The 19,172-nt window shown below is 36.4% G+C and overlaps 1 pseudogene; it reads left to right on the top strand.

The window, feature by feature from the left end:
• Gm18173 (predicted gene, 18173) lies at positions 14,471 to 14,868 on the top strand (annotated as a pseudogene).

The raw sequence follows: 19,172 nt of genomic DNA, 5'->3' as shown, positions 1-19,172 counted from the left end.
ACAAGCACACGTACATACATAACACATACATACATACATACATACATACATACATTCATACGTACATTTATTCTTGTCTGTATACTCTTCATTTCTTGTACTTATTCTTAAAGCCCCAACTAAAGAAAATCTCCATCCAAGTTACAGCATTTCTGTAAAGTAACCAAGACAAAAAGCTCATCTCTCAGTAGAATAACTAAGAATAAATGTGTCTGTTATTTGTAAACTGCAAGAGGAAAACCAATAATTCACATATTTTAATTTTGTATGAATGCCTGATCCAAGCACAGTCCAAGTGCAAGGACCTATCCAATATTGTAAGGAGCTAAATTGGTTGAGAGAAATTCATGTTTTAGATTTATTTATTTAATCACTTTACATCCCAGTATCAGCCTCCCTCTCCTCCTAGCACCCCCTAACACAGATCCTCCCCCATCCACCATTCTCTTCTCCTTTGAAAAAAGGGAGTCTCCTCCTGCTATCACTTTCCACCCCTACCTCCCCACTCCTCCACCCCTCAACCATCCCACCCCTAGCACATCAAGTCACTTCAGGACAAGGCACTTCCTTTCCAACTCACACCAGACTAGACAGCTCAGTTAGAGGAAATGGATCCACAGGCAAACAATAGCTTTAGGGACAGTACCTACTCTACTTGTTAGGGGACCCTCATGAAGACTAAGCTACATATCTGCTACACATGTGCCTAGGTCCAGTCCATATTTACTCTTTTATTTGTGGTTCAGTCTCTGGGAGCCTCCAAGAATCTAGGTTAGTTGACTCTTTGTCTTCCTGTAGAGAAATTATCCTCTTTGGGTGCCCCAATTCTTCCCCCAACTCTCCTATAAGATTCCCTGAGGGCTTCATCTAATATTTGGCTATGGGTCTCTGTACATCTTTTCATTGGCTGCTGGTTAAAACGTCTCAGAAGACAGTAATGCTAGGCTTCAGGCTGCAAGCATAACAGAGTAGCATTAATATTATCAGGGATTGGTTCTCCCCTTTACGGATGGGTCTCATGTTAGGCAGTCATTGGTTGATCATTTCCTCTTTCTCTTCTCTATCTTTGTCCCTACACATGTAGGCAAGATACATTTTGGTTTGAAGGTTTTGTAGGCAGATTGCTGTTCTTATCAGTCCACTTCAGGATCCATATCTCACACTGCTAGAAGTCTCACTAAGTGTCTCCCCATAGACATCCTGGATTCTCCCACAGTCCCAGGTCTCTTGCACATTCTAGAGATGCTGCTGTGCCTGCCTACCACCACTCTCCATTCTCTCTCCCCTGCTCTCGATACACCTGCTTCCCTGTGCCCCACTCCCCTCCCTACCCCCTCTCCTTCCTAGTTCCTCCCTCTATCCACCTCCAATATCTATTTTATTTCCCCATCTGAGTGAAATTCAAGTGTCTTCCCTTAGGCACTCCTTGTTACATAGATTCTTTGGGCTTGGTTTGTAGCACACTCATCCTGTTGTTTATGGTTAATATGCACTTAAAAGTGAGTATATACTCTCCTGTCCTTTTGGGACTGGGTTACCTTACTCAGGATAATATTCTCAAGATCTATCCATTTGCCTGCAAAATTCATATCCTTTTTTAAAATAGAAATCTATTTTTCTAGACATAAAACTTCAGAACCTTCACCTAGAGGAGTTTGAAGATATCCTGGAAAGAAAATGGAAACAAAGGAGGTGACTGATTCAGGGTCTAAACCAATGTAAGTTAAGGGCTCCCTCCTTAAGATGAATGCACATGAAATATAACCACAAGAGACAATATAATATCCACCAATTGCAATATAAAATTTTTCTCAGGTGCAGACCAACCCTTAGGTGGCACATACAAAGAGCAGACAGAAACAATTGAAAATTCTATGAAAATTTCGCTGGTACCAGAATCGCACAAAAGAGAAACTAGAACAATTTTGAACTCCGAGTCTAGCCAGAAATCTTTCCTGCTCATATAACTGCATGAGTAACCATAGCATTAGGAGGCAAGGTATTTGAGAGTACTGTTCTCTCTTTTACATAGCTGGGCATCAAATCCATGTTTTGCATATGTAGTCTACCACTGAACTATACCCTGGTTCTTGGGTTTTTGAAAGAGACACTCAGTTTAGGCTGGTCTTGACATTCCCAGTTATCCGAGGGTGGTTCCAGACTTGTGGTTCCTTATCCTTACTAGAATTAACGAGCATTCAGGGCTGTCCTCAATGATCTGGAAAGAGAGGGTTTATCGCATTATTTAAAATGTCAAGGAGGCAGTGTGAAATTACTCTAAACTAAGAAACATAAAAATAAAGCTGAATCTCAAAAATAAAGCAAATTAAATACATAGATGCCTGCTCTCAGATAAAATAGGTCTATAGGTTGCCAAAGACCTTATAATGTTTTAATTATTAAAATATTTGTTGTTTAATTTCATGAAGGACAATAATCTGATTTCATTAAATCCATTTCTCCTCCTTCCCTTCTAACTACTTCTATAACACACTTATTCATTTCCCCTCCTGACATATCCTCTCTTTTTTTATTGAGAAGCTTTAAGAAACCAAATTATTTTTATATACCTGATATATATATATATATATATGTGTGTGTGTGTGTGTGTGTGTATATATATATATATATATATATATATGTGTGTGTATATATATATATGTGTGTGTGTGTGTATACATATATATATATATGTGTGTATATATATATATACATATTTATATGTGTGTGTTTATACATATGTATACACACATATATATGTCTATATAAACACATATTATGTCATATTATATATAAAGTATAATATCATGTCCGTATTATCATTATGTATTAGATTATATGTATATAACATATACACATATGTATATAATGTATATAAACACACATATACATATAAAGACAGAAAGAGTGAGAGAAAGAGTTTAAATAAAGTTATGTTCCTTGAGCTGACAACGTTCCTCCAAAAAGCCATAGAATATCTAACAAAAACTCTAATATCAGACATAAGAAAGCTTTCATTTAGAGTTGTTGGTCAGAGGACTCAAAGATTCTGCTGAAACAATACAGGTTATTGCTGTTGCCCCTCCTTGCCTCCCAGAGGTTGAAGGTAAGACCACATATTGCAGAAGACATAATGTACTTCAGACATAGTACTTGGAGAATTCATGTTGGATTTGACCTGAAAGCCTCCTTTCTGAGGACTGCCTTTCATAGCACCAGAAGGTGTTGTGTATGCTTACAAGGATGGAAGCAACCAATAGTCCTTACCAGCTATGAGGCCTATGAACCACAGTAATGACCAGCACAGCAGGATATCTCCAAACATATAGTGGTTTTGGTTGTAATGAAGAACTTCCTGTGTACTTCATTTACAAAGTGTTTGATTACACCCTAGCCATTCCTGGTACTACTACACCAATGGGCATATCTTGCTAGGCTGGTCATCATTGTAAAATACCTTTCATTATGAATGTAGTATTAAGTGAAAATGAACAAATACTCTGAAGCAAATGTAAGAGATAAATTCTCATCAAAGCCATACAAACCATGCAAAGATGTACATTCTGAGCTGAAAATAAATTTTAAATTAAAATATACTGAGTGCTAATAATAATAATGGAATAAATATGACCAAGAAAACAATCAATGAAGTCAGTAGAAAAGGTACAAAAAAGACAAAGAGATAACTGACTATAACTAGGTCAGATGAAGGTGGTAGAGGAGTTGTTAAATTAAACCAGGGGAAAATGGTTCACAAACTATGGGTCTCATGCTGGACTTATGATTTCAAATATGGATGCAGGTAGAGGTAAATATGGGAGACAAAAAGAGCATCTCACCAAAGGTGACACTCTATGAAAGTGGATTTGAAGACCACCAATCTGGAAGTTAACCTTGTATGTATGCAGATGGCTATAGTGGTTAGGATGTTAATTTCCTCATGTAAGTTAGAAGTGTAATTCAAAAGCCACCCAGATATATCTACTTCTTTTAAGATTGCTAGAAATCATATTAGGTATTTGAACTTGGAGATTTTATGGACACACACACATGCACACATACATAGTGATTTCCATTAAGTCAATAAAGTTAGACTTTTTGTTGCAATAGTTCAACAGTTCATCATGGGTTACTCATAACTACTTCCAAGAGCCCCTTAAGAGTATAATGAGACTCCATATTTATGCTGCTTTTCTGGTCCCTTCATGAGACTTCCAGAGTTTCTCATGACCTAAGAAATAAAGTGTAAATAGCAGTCTAAAGGAGAATCCTCTCCATCTGGGCTTCAGCAATCACCTCAAAATTACTACTATTTGTCTGTTATTTTATTGGACCTGGTATAATCCAAATCAACCTGGTTTGGTTTTTGTATGCACATTTGTGTTCAATGTCTTTTTGTTTATCTTCATTTTTGTTAATGAATACATTTAAAAATTTTATATGTGTTTATTTGTTTTCTGCATTTATATCATTATACTAATTATTCTCTTTATTCTTAATAAAACACTATGTGAGAACCAATGGTATCTTTTATATTGCAGCAGTAAGCATTTTTCTGAGATTTCATATTTTTTGATTTATTGATCATTTTTTTGAGAAGAAGGATTTGAGATAAGAACTCATGTATCCCAGGATGTTCTGGAATTTACTATGAGGCTACAGGTAACGTTGATTTTCGAATTATGTTTCCTCTATTTTCTTATTTCTATAATTACAGTTACCACATCTGTGTCAGTTACAAGTCTTTTATTAAATAACAAAAACCTTCATATGTGATTAATGTACTTTTATCATTTATATTATTATTGAGACATAACCACACATATGAGTTTATTATGATTGTTTTCTGAAATAAAACAGAAAAAATACAAATCTGCAATATTTTAGAATCTATTGAAGTAACCTGGGACATATTCCAAATGAAAAGAGTAAAGATTTCTCTAATATTTGTCAATGTATTTATAAAACTTTTAGCTATAATGTATATAAGGGAAGTTTTCATATGGAAGCCCAGACAATCATGAATGGCATTTTCTCATTTATGAATAAATCTCTCAGTTAGTTGTTCATTCATAAATGAAGAAATTTGTAAGCCATATATGTGAAATAGATCCATAAAAAAGAAAACCTCCACTTCATATTTCATGAATCAGAAGATTAGCTATACTTCTATTATATAAGAAACAGCATGTTAAAATTTGAGCAAAGCTACAAGTCTTTTTGAAAACTGTCAGGAAAGTAAGAAAATTAAGTAAGTTGAGGTAATTGAGAGGAAATATCAGTAAAGGACAATCCATAGTTGCTTGCAAAAAATATAAGCTTTCAGGTTCATTAATTCGTACTCTATGGACTAATGACTATAATAAACTAGAAATGAATCAATTTAAACAAAATCAAACTTCTGTTGGTAATAGAAGTAAAAACCTAATGCATAATAATGAACAGATGGCTATCTCTGCCTTTGCCATCACTTGTCCTTGCTCCCCAATGTCTAGTATATTGAATTCCTCATTTAGAATAAGAACAAAGCAAAAAGGTACTTCAGTTGTTCCCAATAATACGATGATATGCATAAGAATTCTGAAATGCTTTAAAAAAAAACCACAAACTTGCTGGTAGGATGATATGCATAAGAATTCTGAAATGCTTAAAAAAAAACACACACAAACTTGCTGGTAGTGGCACATATTCTATTAGACTTTATTGATGTAAAGTATTAAAATCTCATCTTTACACTAGCAACACAAACGATTCTAATAAGAATACAGGTCAAGAGTAACAGGACTTGTTTAATAAAAAAAAGATCAGGTGTGGAAGGAGACAGGGAGAAGTACAGAGAGTCAGGAATTTGAACTGAGGTGTATAGCAGTGGGGGATGGGTAACTGAAGGTAGCCAATAAAAGTCCCAGTAGCCAGGAGAGCAAGAGGCTCCCAGGACCCAAGAGGGATGATATCTGCTGAAATACCCAACAAAGGCTAGATAGAACTTGTTGAGACCATATCCAGTGGTAAGGTATGGCCCCAGTTTGAGGGATAGAGGCACCCACCGATCTCAAAAATATTGACCCAGAATTGTTTCTGCCTAAAGGAAATGCAGGGACAAAGAGTGGAGCAGAGACTGAAGGAACGGCCATCCAGAGACTGGCCCACCTCAGGATCCATCCTAAATGTAGCCACCAAACCCAGTCAATATTGCTGATGCCAAGAAGTGCTTCCCAATAGGATGCAGATGCTTACAGCCAACCACTGGACTGAGTAAGGGGACCACAATGGAAGAGTTATGAGAAGGACTGAAGGAGCTGAAGGGGTTTGTAACCTCATAGGAAGAACAACAATATGAACCAACCAGATCCCCCAGAGCTCCCAGGGACTAAACCACCCATAAAAGAATGCAAATAGGGGGACTCATGGCTCCAGCTGCATGTGTAGCATAGGATGGACTTATCTGGCACCAATGTGAGAGGAGGCCCTTGGTCCTTTGGAGGGTCCATGCCTTATTGTAGGGGAATGCTAGGGCAGGGAGGCAGGAATGGGTGGGTGGGTTGGGGAGTATCCTCATAGAATCAGGAGAAGTATGATGGGATAGGGAGTTTGTGAAGGGGAAACTGGGAAGGGATATAACATGTGACATGTAAATAAATAAAATAACCAATAAAATATATCATATAGTTATCAAAATGTAAAAAAATACAAAAGTTTTCTATAAAAATTTTTGTTACAATTTTCTAGTAAAGAATGTAGGTTAGGAGCAACAAGACTTGTCTAATTTTAAAACACCCACACATAAATGGTTTTTACAACTTTGTTATACTTTTCTAGTAAAGAAGGCGAAAGAATGAGGTTGGAGATGGCTAATGAAAATTATGGCTACATGGGGTGAAAGGTCATATAGAAACCTATTACATTATAAACAAACTACAACATTTAGAATAGAAGATTTTGACATGAAGTACCCTGTGTAATTGGATGATGCTTCTCTCAGAAAATATGTTTTAAATAAAAATCTCAGTGCTAGATGTAAGATACGTTTTAATGAATTATTGTCAAACAAGGTCCCAGAGGCTCCAAATATATACTATTATTCTTTTTTGCACACTAAAATTCAGTGGTTAAAAGGGCAACTAGTTCTGAAATTACCAAACACTTCAAATATAGGACACATAAGAATCAAGTTGGAACTCAGCCTCATTATTCTCCCTGGTTGTTATGTTTCATAATATACAAGAAGCGCTAATTATGCTTCTGGGGGAAAAAGTCCATCAATTTTCCTACCCAATGGTGGTCTCCTTGCAATACAATACTTCACTATCAAGCAAAATATGCTACTTGGTGTATAAGTAGCATTTTTGAGTAGGGTGTATGCAAGGTAGTCTTAACTGCCAAATTGGCACAGCTTAGGATAGCCTGGAAAGAGTCTTAATGAAGAATTATCTAGAACAAGGTATCATGTGGCTATGTCTGTGGGGAATAGTTTTTGTGTTAATTGAGTGTGGGCAGCAGTGTTTCATGGTCCAGTTCCTGAACTGTGTAAAAAGTGAATAAAGCTAGCTGAGCATAACAAGTAAGCCATCAAGGACAAATTCTTTTCTTTGCTCTTGATTGTTGACATATGTAACTTGCTAGTTTGAATTGAACAGGTATTTGTTCACTAGTATACATAACACTAGTCAAGACTGCCAAAATGTGGAAATGAGCAAAAATGTCTATAAATGGGCTTAGGTAAAACGTAATACATCCAATACAACAGAAATGTAATGCTGGTATATTGTCAATCACTTATGAGTTGGTTTCTCAACAGTGAAGAAATAAGATGTCAATTTTATAATGTTCTAACCTGTATGAGGGTAGCTTGAAGAGTATAGAATTGGCATTTTATTTGTTTAGTCATGAGCAATTAATTAGGAGGCTGGTCTGTAACTTGCTGTCCTCTGTACCATCTTACCCATGGCACAAAGGGGAACACACTTCCTAATGCCTTTCCTTCACTCTTCATTCAATTAGTTTTTATTTTTAATCAACTTTAAAGTTTCTACAATATTATATTAGTTGTTGTTCATTCTTGTACTCTTTTCTTTTCCTTTGCTCTATTTTGTCGTGTGCTTTAATTTCTGGGAAAGAAAAATGTCCACGTTAATGACATCCTCCCATATTTAAAAAGATAATTTGATAGATATGATATTTCTTCATATTTTCTAGAGTAAATATCTCTACTTTCAAATACCTTCTAAAACAGAGAAGAATTTATTTACTTCCTCCATGATTCCTAATATGGGAAAAAGTAAATTTGAGTGACTCCATTGACACATTCCATAAAGGGAAAGGGATATTCCTTTATACATAATAATGTTTCTTTGTATTCTCTTTAATTATATTTGAAAAAATGCAATTATATGTGTGTATATATATATATATATATATATATATATATATATATGTAGTCATATATATGTATATGCAGAACATATCCTAAAACTGAGTTATGCTCTTTTTTTCATATATAAACAATCTATCACCTTCCCAGCATTTCAGTTCATTTAGATCATTAACTGCCTCTGCTCTTTTCTTCTAGTCACCTTGATTATACAGTCACAAAACTGCAAACCAATGCTCATTTAAAAGATTCATTTATAGATATAATGATTGCTCTGAAACTTTGTTCTTTTATTCCTCCACATTAATATTAATATTCATAGCTTCTGTTTATGAGAATATTCAGCCAGCCATCATTAATCATTATCTTAATCTTCTAGTTTCTGTAATGTGACAAGGCATATTATTTTCCTTCACCACAATTCTTCCTTTATGACATCTGGAATATATAGGAGTGTCTAAAGACTGCAATTGCTTGTAAATCTGTAGTTATCACAGAATGTATACTACTTTAAAAAGGACTGTAATTTAGAATAAAATGAAATAACATCTGTCTCATTGAAGCTAATTAGGAATACAACTTCTCTATATCAATCACTGTGTGACTTAAAAGCATAAAATTACATAATTTCTGATTCTTTTGCAACTCTCTACCTTACAATTACTATTGCCTTATTTTGTTATGTTATAACATAACATAATCTTATGTTAATTCCCTTGAAGGAAAACACTAGGGCATCTATACTCTCATATTAACTTGGTAGGATTACTGTAAGGAACTACATCAAACTATATCTGAGGACAACAGAAATATGTCTCCTATAATTGACAAGAATGAAAATTTGAATAATAATGTCAACAAGTCTATGTCCCTTCTATACATCTTCCTGTATTACATTATATCAGTGTGTTCCTTGAGATTTAGTCATATCAAGTTCAGTCTTTGATGGTATTATTACATGGCATTTCCCCCCTTGAATGCCTCTGTGCTTGTCCCCTTTTTACAAAGACACAAGTAATTTTGGAATATGGCCCACCCTAACGAACTCTTAACTCTAAAGACACCAATTCTAAATATGTTAAATTTATAGGTATTAAGGAATTCATACTTCAACATAACGTATGGGGTTTTCTACTTGTTTTTCTAATGTTTTGATTAAAACATCGTGGCCAAGCCAAATTGGAAAAGAAATAATTTAGGTCGGATTATGATTTCAGAAGGTTAGGTGCAGGATGGCAAAGTAAAGGCAAAGCTGTGTGCTTACACCTGGATCCACAACCTTAAAGCAGAGAACAAGGGGAATTGTATGAGATTTTTGAGAGCTCAAAACCCACTCCAATGACACACTTCCTTCAACAATACCACATCTCTAATCCTTTCCAAACAGTTCCTCTAACTGGAGGCTTAGTATTCAAATATATGTGCCTATGACCGTCTTTATTATTGCAACCACCACATTCCTCTCTATCTCCCTTAGATTTCTGATCATATCATAATGCAAAATATATTTACTCTAACTACAAAAGTCCTCATATTCTTTCATAGTCTTAATGCAAAGTCAAAAATCTCTTTTGAAACTGAAAGCAATCTCTTTATCATAACCCCTTGTAAAATAAAAAAATGTCAATTCTATAACTCCAACATACAATGGCACAGAATGTATGCTATCATTCCAAAAAGGGGAAATCTGAGTATAATGAGGAAATAATAGACCACTGCAAGACCAAAACCCAGTGGGACAAACTCCAAATCTTGTAACTCAATATCTGATGACAAAGACATTCTCCATGATTCCAGCTTGGTTGCCTGAAACATGTGTTACTCTCTTAGACTGGTACCATTCCCTATATTCAACTTTCTTTGGAAGATATTCCATGTCTCTATCACCTCTAACACCTTCAGTCTCCAATGCAGACCAGCCTTTTGCAGTTTCACAAAATGGCCTTATAAGACTTTCATGTTGGGAAATCCCTACCACATGACTGGCCTCAATAACTAACCTTAACCATGGAGAAATATTCCACAATCACTTTACGCATGTATTCTTCATGTTTAAGGTAGCTTAGAGTTTACATCTTGATCACCAAGCAGGAGGCAGAGCTGAAACCACTGGGAATTAAACTGGTCTTTTGAAACTTTGGAGATCTAACCAGTGATACACCTCTTCCAAGACCACAGCACCTCATACAATAAAATTTACTACAGTAAGGAGAAAGATTTTATAGTACATAAAGTATTTTCAAATACATTTAGAATTACAAACACATAGTAGGTACTCAGAAAGTGTCTTCCTAATAACTAAGCAAAGTATAAGATCCTGGGAATAATAGGTATTAATTCCATATTAATGTTTATATGGTCTTAATATTAACTAAACTTTAAGTATTTCTTTATTTTATTTAAACCGAATAACAAATATAAAAGAATTTAAACTGAAACCCCTTACAAATGTAATTAATATAATGAATGAGTTGATAATGATATTTTAAATAAATTAATGCCTTTTAATCCTTATAGGTCACTTATACTTTCCCTTATCAGTATAATACAGTATTTGATATTTTCACTGTATTAATTTTTCTGTATTTGAAGATGACTTTGAAATGTCTTTGAGGTAAAATATATGAGTAACTCTAAAAAAAAAAAACAATTCCAATTTCCTTTATACTGTAGGACTTATTTTTTTTATTTATTACGTATTTTCCTCAATTACATTTCCAATGCTATCCCAAAAGTCCCCCATACCCTCCCCCCACTTCCCTACCCACCCATTCCCATTTTTTTGGCCATGGCATTCCCCTGTACTGGGGCATATAAAGTTTGTGTGTCCAATGGGCCTCTCTTTCCAGTGATGGCCGACTAGGCCATCTTTTGATACATATGCAGCTAGAGTCAAGAGCTCCGGGGTACTGGTTAGTTCATAATGTTGTTGCACCTACAGGGTTGCAGATCTCTTTAGCTCCTTGGATATTTTCTCTAGCTCCTCCATTGGGGGCCCTGTGATCCATCCAATAGCTGTCTGTGAGCATCCACTTCTGTGTTTGCTAGGCCCCGGCATAGTCTCACAAGAGACAGCTACATCTGGGTCCTTTCAGCAAAATCTTGCTACTGTATGCAATGGTGTCAGCGTTTGGAAGCTGATTATGGGGCGGATCCCTAGATATGGCAGTCTCTAGATGGTCCATCCTTTTGTAACAGCTCCAAACTTTGTCTCTGTAACTCCTTCCATGGGTGTTTTGTTCCCAATTCTAAGAAGGGGCACAGTGTCCACACTTTGGTCTTCATTCTTCTAGAGTTTCCTGCATTTGGAAAATTGTATCTTATATCTTGGGAATCCTAAGTTTTGGGCTAATATCCACTTATCAGTGAGTACATATTGTTTGAGTTCCTTTGTGATTGGGTTACCTCGCTCAGGATGATGCCCTCCAGGTCCATCCATTTGACTTATTTTTAATTAAAAACCCAAGCTTTAGTAAAATTTCTCACACTTAATCTGTTAAAATATAAATCAAAGAATTTAAAGTGATGATTCCTTAAATTTAGCAACATTTATCCTTTTTCTTTCTGAGAAATTTAGATAACTTCAGAGGAATTGACATGAGACAGGAATTACTCTGAGAGTAAAATGGAGACGTGGTTGTTGGTCAAATACTAGCTTTCTTTTTTTAAATATATATATTTATTTATCATGAATATAATATGAGAATCATGAATAAAAGCAGAGGTTGCATGGAGATGACATAGCTGGAAGCTTATCATCTTGTTCACAGGCTCAAGATATGTCTCAGATAAACACCTCTTTTCTTAGCCTTTCTTCGTGCTGCCTCCTCTATTTCCTATAATGGCATTTATACTTCAGTAATACAAATATCAACATAAAAGTCACGTTTCACTGAGCAGTGGTGGTGCATGCCTTTAATCCCACCACTTGGAAGGCAGAGGCAAGAGGATTTCTGAGTTCGAGGCTAGCATGGTCTACAGAGAGAGATCCAGGACAGCCAGGGCTACAGAGAAACCCTGTCTCGAAAAATAAAAAATAAAAAGAAGTCGTGTTTCATATCTTCTAATAATGTTCTGTTTTCTTCGTATCTAGGGCCAAATATGTTAATGTGCCCCTTAAGATTCTCCACTGTCATGCCTTTTCCCCAGCAGCCACTTTTCTCAGCATCTTTTTGATCACTGTCACTATTCCTGTTCTACCTTCAGGCTCTAGTGGTATTTAACTGCAATGAAAATTCTTCAGTATCTTACCTTTCTCTGTATCTCTGCTCCCGTTCATATGCTAAACTGCAAATACAATTTAAACAGTTTTTAACCACAGCAAAGTTTAGCAAAACGTAGGTCCCATCTTCAAGCATAGTTGTTCCCACATTCATTGTCTTCTCTCCTGAAAACACACCCTGCTAAAGGACATTTATTCTAACTGGAAAGCACACATTTCACATATAGTCAGCTCCACTAAACAATACTTTATATAGGACATATTATTGATGTTATAAATATTTCATGGTATGAAAAATATGACAAAAAATCTGCCAGTAGCAGACTAATCGATTTCACTGTTCCCCAAATTCTCCATTCTTTTCATACTCGCTTCTTCCCAAAAGTTCTGCCCTGGTTACTATCTCCAGTTTTTTTTATCTTTAATGGACTATCAGGTAATTGAAGTTATACAGTAATGTCTTTTCAGTTTGATTGGTTTTGTATAAACCTTATATGAATTTTGCCTTCCTTTTTGTTTTTCTTAGGACCGTGAACTATGTTCAATTATCTGAACACACCACCTATTTCAGTACAACCATGAATGACATGTTTTTTTTTTCCCAAGTTCTGGAAATCTAAAATAATGATAGACTAAACATTCATGAGCAGATATTTATTTGGACATATTTTGCCACCATTGATGAAGGAACATTATTATGTATCACATGTTGAATAGCATTTCTCTTTTTTAGGCAACTTTTAAAGTGGGTGAACCATTTGTGTAACAATCAATAATGGAGTTCTTCTTGATCTGCACCCTTGCCAGTAACCAGGGTTGTCAGTGATTTGATGTTTAATATTTGAATAAGTTTGTGATGGTATTGTTTATTTCTGATTTTTCCTAATGGCATATTATATGAGTCATTTCTTCATATACTCATTTATTGTGTGTGTACATTTAATGATGAGGACTCTTTTAGACCTTTGACTATTTTGTTTGATTCAGGTATGTGTTTCTGATCTTTTATTTATTTATTTTTATTAATTTTTTTTAATTAGGTATTTAGATCATTTACATTTCCAATGCTATACCAAAAGTCCCCCATACCCACCCACCCCCACTCCCCTACCCGCCCACTCCCCCTTTTTGGCCCTGGCGTTCCCCTGTTCTGGGGCATATAAAGTTTGCATGTCCAATGGGCCTCTCTTTCCAGTGATGGCTGACTAGGCCATCTTTTGATACATATGCAGCTAGAGTCAAGAGCTCCGGGGTACTGGTTAGTTCATAATGTTGATCCACCTATAGGGTTGCAGTTCCCTTTAGCTCCTTGGGTACTTTCTCTAGCTCCTCCATTGGGAGCCCTGTGATCCATCCATTAGCTGACTGTGAGCATCCACTTCTGTGTTTGCTAGGCCCCGGCATAGTCTCACAAGAGACAGCTACATCTGGGTCCTTTCAATAAAATCTTGCTAGTGTATGCAATGGTGTCAGCGTTTGGATGCTGATTATGGGGTGGATCCCTGGATATGGCAGGCTCTACATGGTCCATCCTTTCATCTCAGCTCCAAACTTTGTCTCTGTAACTCCTTCCAAGGGTGTTTTGTTCCCACTTCTAAGGAGGAGCATAGTGTCCACACTTCAGTCTTCATTTTTCTTGAGTTTCATGTGTTTAGGAAATTGTATCTTATATCTTGGGTATCCTAGGTTTTGGGCTAATATCCACTTATCAGTGAGTACATATTGTGTGAGTTCCTTTGTGAATGTGTAACCTCACTCAAGATGGTGCCCTCCAGGTCCATCCATTTGGCTAGGAATTTCATAAATTCATTCTTTTTAATAGCTGAGTAGTACTCCATTGTGTAGATGTACCACATTTTCTGTATCCATTCCTCTGTTGAGGGGCATCTGGGTTCTTTCCAGCTTCTGGCTATTATAAATAAGGCTGCTATGAACATAGTGGAGCATGTGTCCTTCATACCAGTTGGGGCATCTTCTGGATATATGCCCAGGAGAGGTATTGCTGGATCCTCCGGTAGTACTATGTCCAATTTTCTGAGGAACCGCCAGACTGATTTCCAGAGTGGTTGTACAAGCCTGCAATCCCACCAACAATGGAGGAGTGTTCCTCTTTCTCCACATCCACGCCAGCATCTGCTGTCACCTGAATTTTTGACCTTAGCCATTCTGACTGGTGTGAGGTGGAATCTAAGGGTTGTTTTGATTTGCATTTCCCTGATGATTAAGGATGTTGAACATTTTTTCAGGTGCTTCTCTGCCATTCGGTATTCCTCAGGTGAGAATTCTTTATTCAGTTCTGAGCCACATTTTTAATGGGGTTATTTGATTTTCTGAAGTCCACCTTCTTGAGTTCTTTATATATGTTGGATATTAGTCCCCTATCTGATTTAGGATAGGTAAAGATCCTTTCCCAATCTGTTGGTGGTCTTTTTGTCGTACTGACGGTGTCTTTTGCCTTGCAGAAACTTTGGAGTTTCATTAGGTCCCATTTGTCAATTCTCGATCTTACAGCACAAGCCATTGCTGTTCTGTTCAGGAATTTTTCCCCTGTGCCCATATCTTCAAGGCTTTTCCCCACTTTCTCCTCTATAAGTTTGAGTGTCTCTGGTTTTATGTGAAGTTCTTTGATCCATTTAGATTTGACCTTAGTACAAGGAGATAAGTATGGATCGATTCGCATTCTTCTACATGATAACAACCAGTTGTGCCAGCACCAATTGTTGAAAATGCTGTCTTTCTTCCACTGGATGGTTTTAGCTCCCTTGTCAAAGATCAAGTGACCATAGGTGTGTGGGTTCATTTCTGGGTCTTCAATTCTATTCCATTGGTCTACTTGTCTGTCTCTATACCAGTACCATGCAGTTTTTACCACAATTGCTCTGTAGTAAAGCTTTAGGTCAGGCATGGTGATTCCACCAGGTTCTTTTATCCTTGAGAAGAGTTTTTGCTATCCTAGGTTTTTTGTTATTCCAGATGAATTTGCAAATTGCTCCTTCTAATTCGTTTAAGAATTGAGTTGGAATTTTGATGGGGATTGCATTGAATCTGTAGATTGCTTTTGGCAAGATAGCCATTTTTACAATGTTGATCCTGCCAATCCATGAGCATGGGAGATCTTTCCATCTTCTGAGATCTTCTTTAATTTCTTTCTTCAGAGACTTGAAGTTTTTATCATACAGATCTTTCACTTCTTTAGTTAGAGTCACGCCGAGATATTTTATATTATTTGTGACTATTGAGAAGGGTGTTGTTTCCCTAATTTCTTTCTCAGCCTGTTTATTCTTTGTGTAGAGAAAGGCCATTGCCTTGTTTGAGTTAATTTTATATCCAGCTACTTCACCGAAGCTGTTTATCAGGTTTAGGAGTTCTCTGGTGGAATTTTTAGGGTCACTTATATATACTATCATATCATCTGCAAAAAGTGATATTTTGACTTCCTCCTTTCCAATTTGTATCCCCTTGATCTCCTTTTGTTGTCGTATTGCTCTGGCTAATACTTCAAGTACTATGTTGAAAAGGTAGGGAGAAAGTGGGCAGCCTTGTCTAGTCCCTGATTTTAGTGGGATTGCTTCCAGCTTCTCTCCATTTACTTTGATGTTGGCTACTGGTTTGCTGTAGATTGCTTTTATCATGTTTAGGTATGGGCTTTGAATTCCTGATCTTTCCAGAACTTTTATCATGAATGGGTGTTGGATCTTGTCAAATGCTTTTTCTGCATCTAACGAGATGATCATGTGGTTTTTGTCTTTGAGTTTGTTTATATAATGGATTACATTGATGGATTTCCGTATATTAAACCATCCCTGCATCCCTGGAATAAAACCTACTTGGTCAGGATGGATGATTGCTTTAATGTGTTCTTGGATTCGGTTAGCGAGAATTTTATTGAGGATTTTTGCATCAATATTCATAAGAGAAATTGTTCTGAAGTTCTCTATCTTTGTTGGATCTTTCTGTGGTTTAGGTATCAGAGTAATAGTGGCTTCATAAAATGAGTTGGGTAGAGTACCTTCTACTTCTATCTTGTGAAAAAGTTTGTGCAGAACTGGAATTAGATCTTCTTTGAAGGTCTGATAGAACTCTGCACTAAACCCGTCTGGTCCTGGGCTTTTTTTGGCTGGGAGACTATTTATAACTGCTTCTATTTCTTTAGGGGATATGGGACTGTTTAGAAGGTCAACTTGATCCTGATTAAACTTTGGTACCTGGTATCTGTCCAGAAATTTGTCCATTTCATCCAGGTTTTCCAGTTTTGTTGAGTATAGTCTTTTGTAGAAGGATCTGATGGTGTTTTGGATTTCTTCAGGATCTGTTGTTATGTCTCCCTTTTCATTTCTGATTTTGTTAATTAGGATTTTGTCCCTGTGCCCTTAATGGGTCTAGCTAAGGGTTTATCTATCTTGTTGATTTTCTCAAAAAACCAACTCCTCGTTTGGTTAATTCTTTGAATAGTTCTTCTTGTTTCCACTTGGTTGATTTCACCCCTGAGTGTGATTATTTCCTGCCATCTACTCCTCTTGGGTGAATTTGCTTCCTTTTTTTCTAGAGCTTTTAGATGTGTTGTCAAGCTGCTAGTATGTGCTCTCTCCCGTTTCTTTTTGGAGGCACTCAGAGCTATGAGTTTCCCTCTTAGAAATGCTTTCATTGTGTCCCAAAGGTTTGGGTACGTTGTGGCTTCATTTTCATTAAACTCTAAAAAGTCTTTAATTTCTTTCTTTATTCCTTCCTTGACCAAGGTATCATTGAGAAGAGTGTTGTTCAGTTTCCACGTGAGTGTTGGCTTTCTGTTATTTTTTTTGTTATTGAAGATCAGCCTTATTGCATGGTGATCTGATAGGATACATGGGACAATTTCAATATTTTTGAATCTGTTGAGGCCTGTTTTGTGACCTATTATGTGGTCAATTTTGGAGAAGGTACCATGAGGTGCTGAGAAGAAGGTATATCCTTTTGTTTTAGGATAAAATGTTCTGTAGATATCTGTCAGATCCATTTGTTTCATCACTTCTGTTAGTTTCAGTGTGTCCCTGTTTAGTTTCTGTTTCCATGATCTGTCCATTGGTGAAAGTGGTGTGTTGAAGTCTCCCACTATTATTGTGTGAGGTGCAATGTGTGCTTTGAGCTTTACTAAAGTTTCTTTAATGAATGTGGCTGCCCTTGTATTTGGAGCATAGATATTCAGAATTGAGAGTTCCTCTTGGAGGATTTTACCTTTGATGAGAACGAAGTGCCCCTCCTTGTCTTTTTTGATGACTTTGGGTTGGAAGTCAATCTTATCAGATATTAGGATGGCTACTCCAGCTTGTTTCTTCATACCATTTGCTTGGAAAATTGTTTTCCAGCCTTTTATTCTGAGGTAGTGTCTATCTTTTTCTCTGAGATGTGTCTCCTGTACACAGCAAAATGTTAGGTCTTGTTTGTGTAGCCAGTTTTTTAGTCTATGTCTTTTTATTGGGGAGTTGAGACCATTGATGTTAAGAGATATTAAGGAAAAGTAATTGTTGCTTCCTGTTATTTTTGTTGTTAAAGTTGGCATTCTGTTCTTGTGGCTGTCTTCTTTTATGTTTGTTGAGGGTTTACCTTCTTGTTTTTTCTAGGGCATTGTTCCCGTTCTTGTATTGTTTTTTTTCTGTTATTAACCTTTGAAGGGCTGGATTCGTGGAGAGATAATGTGTGAATTTGGTTTTGTCGTGGAATACTTTGGTTTCTCCATCTATGGTAATTGAGAGTTTGGCTGGGTATAGTAGCCTGGGCTGGAATTTGTGTTCTCTTAGTGTCTTTATAACATCTGTCCAGGCTCTTCTGGCTTTCATAGTCTCTGGTGAAAAATCTGGTGTAATTCTGATAGGCTTGCCTTTGTATGTTACTTGACCTTTTTCCCTTACTGCTTTTAGTATTCTATCTTTATTTAGTGCATTTGTTGTTCCGATTATTGTGTCCGGAGGAATTTCTTTTCTGGTCCAGTCTATTTGGAGTTCTGTAGGCTTCTTGTATGTTCATAGGTATCTCTTTCTTTATATTTGTTGAAGATGTTTGCTGGTCCTTTGAGTTGAAAATCTTCATTCTCATCCACTCCTATTATCCGTAGGTTTGGTCTTTTCATTGTGTCCTGGATTTCCTGGATATTTTGAGTTAGGATCTTTTTGCATTTTCCATTTCCTTTGATTGTTGTGCCAATGTTCTCTATGGAATCTTCTGCACCTGAGATTCTCTCTTCCATCTCTTGTATTCTGTTGCTGATGCTCAAATCTATGGTTCCAGATTTCTTTCCTAGGGTTTCTATCTCCAGTGTTGCCTCACTTTGAGTTTTCTTTATTGTGTCTACTTCCCTTTTTAGGTCTAGTATGGTTTTGTTCATTTCCATCACCTGTTTGTATGTTTTTTCCTCTTTTTCTGTAAGGACTTCTACCTGTTTGATTGTGTTTTCCTGTTTTTCTTTAAGGACTTGTAACTCTTTAGCAGTGTTCTCCTGTATTTCTTTAAGTGATTTATTAAAGTCCTTCTTGATGTCCTCTACCATCATCATGAGATATGCTTTTAAATCTAGGTCTAGGTTTTCGGGTGTGTTGGGGTGCCCTG

Source organism: Mus musculus, chromosome X, assembly GCF_000001635.26.
Source record: "Mus musculus strain C57BL/6J chromosome X, GRCm38.p6 C57BL/6J".
Lineage (NCBI taxonomy): Eukaryota > Metazoa > Chordata > Mammalia > Rodentia > Muridae > Mus > Mus musculus.
This window is presented reverse-complemented; position numbering and strand designations above follow the sequence as displayed.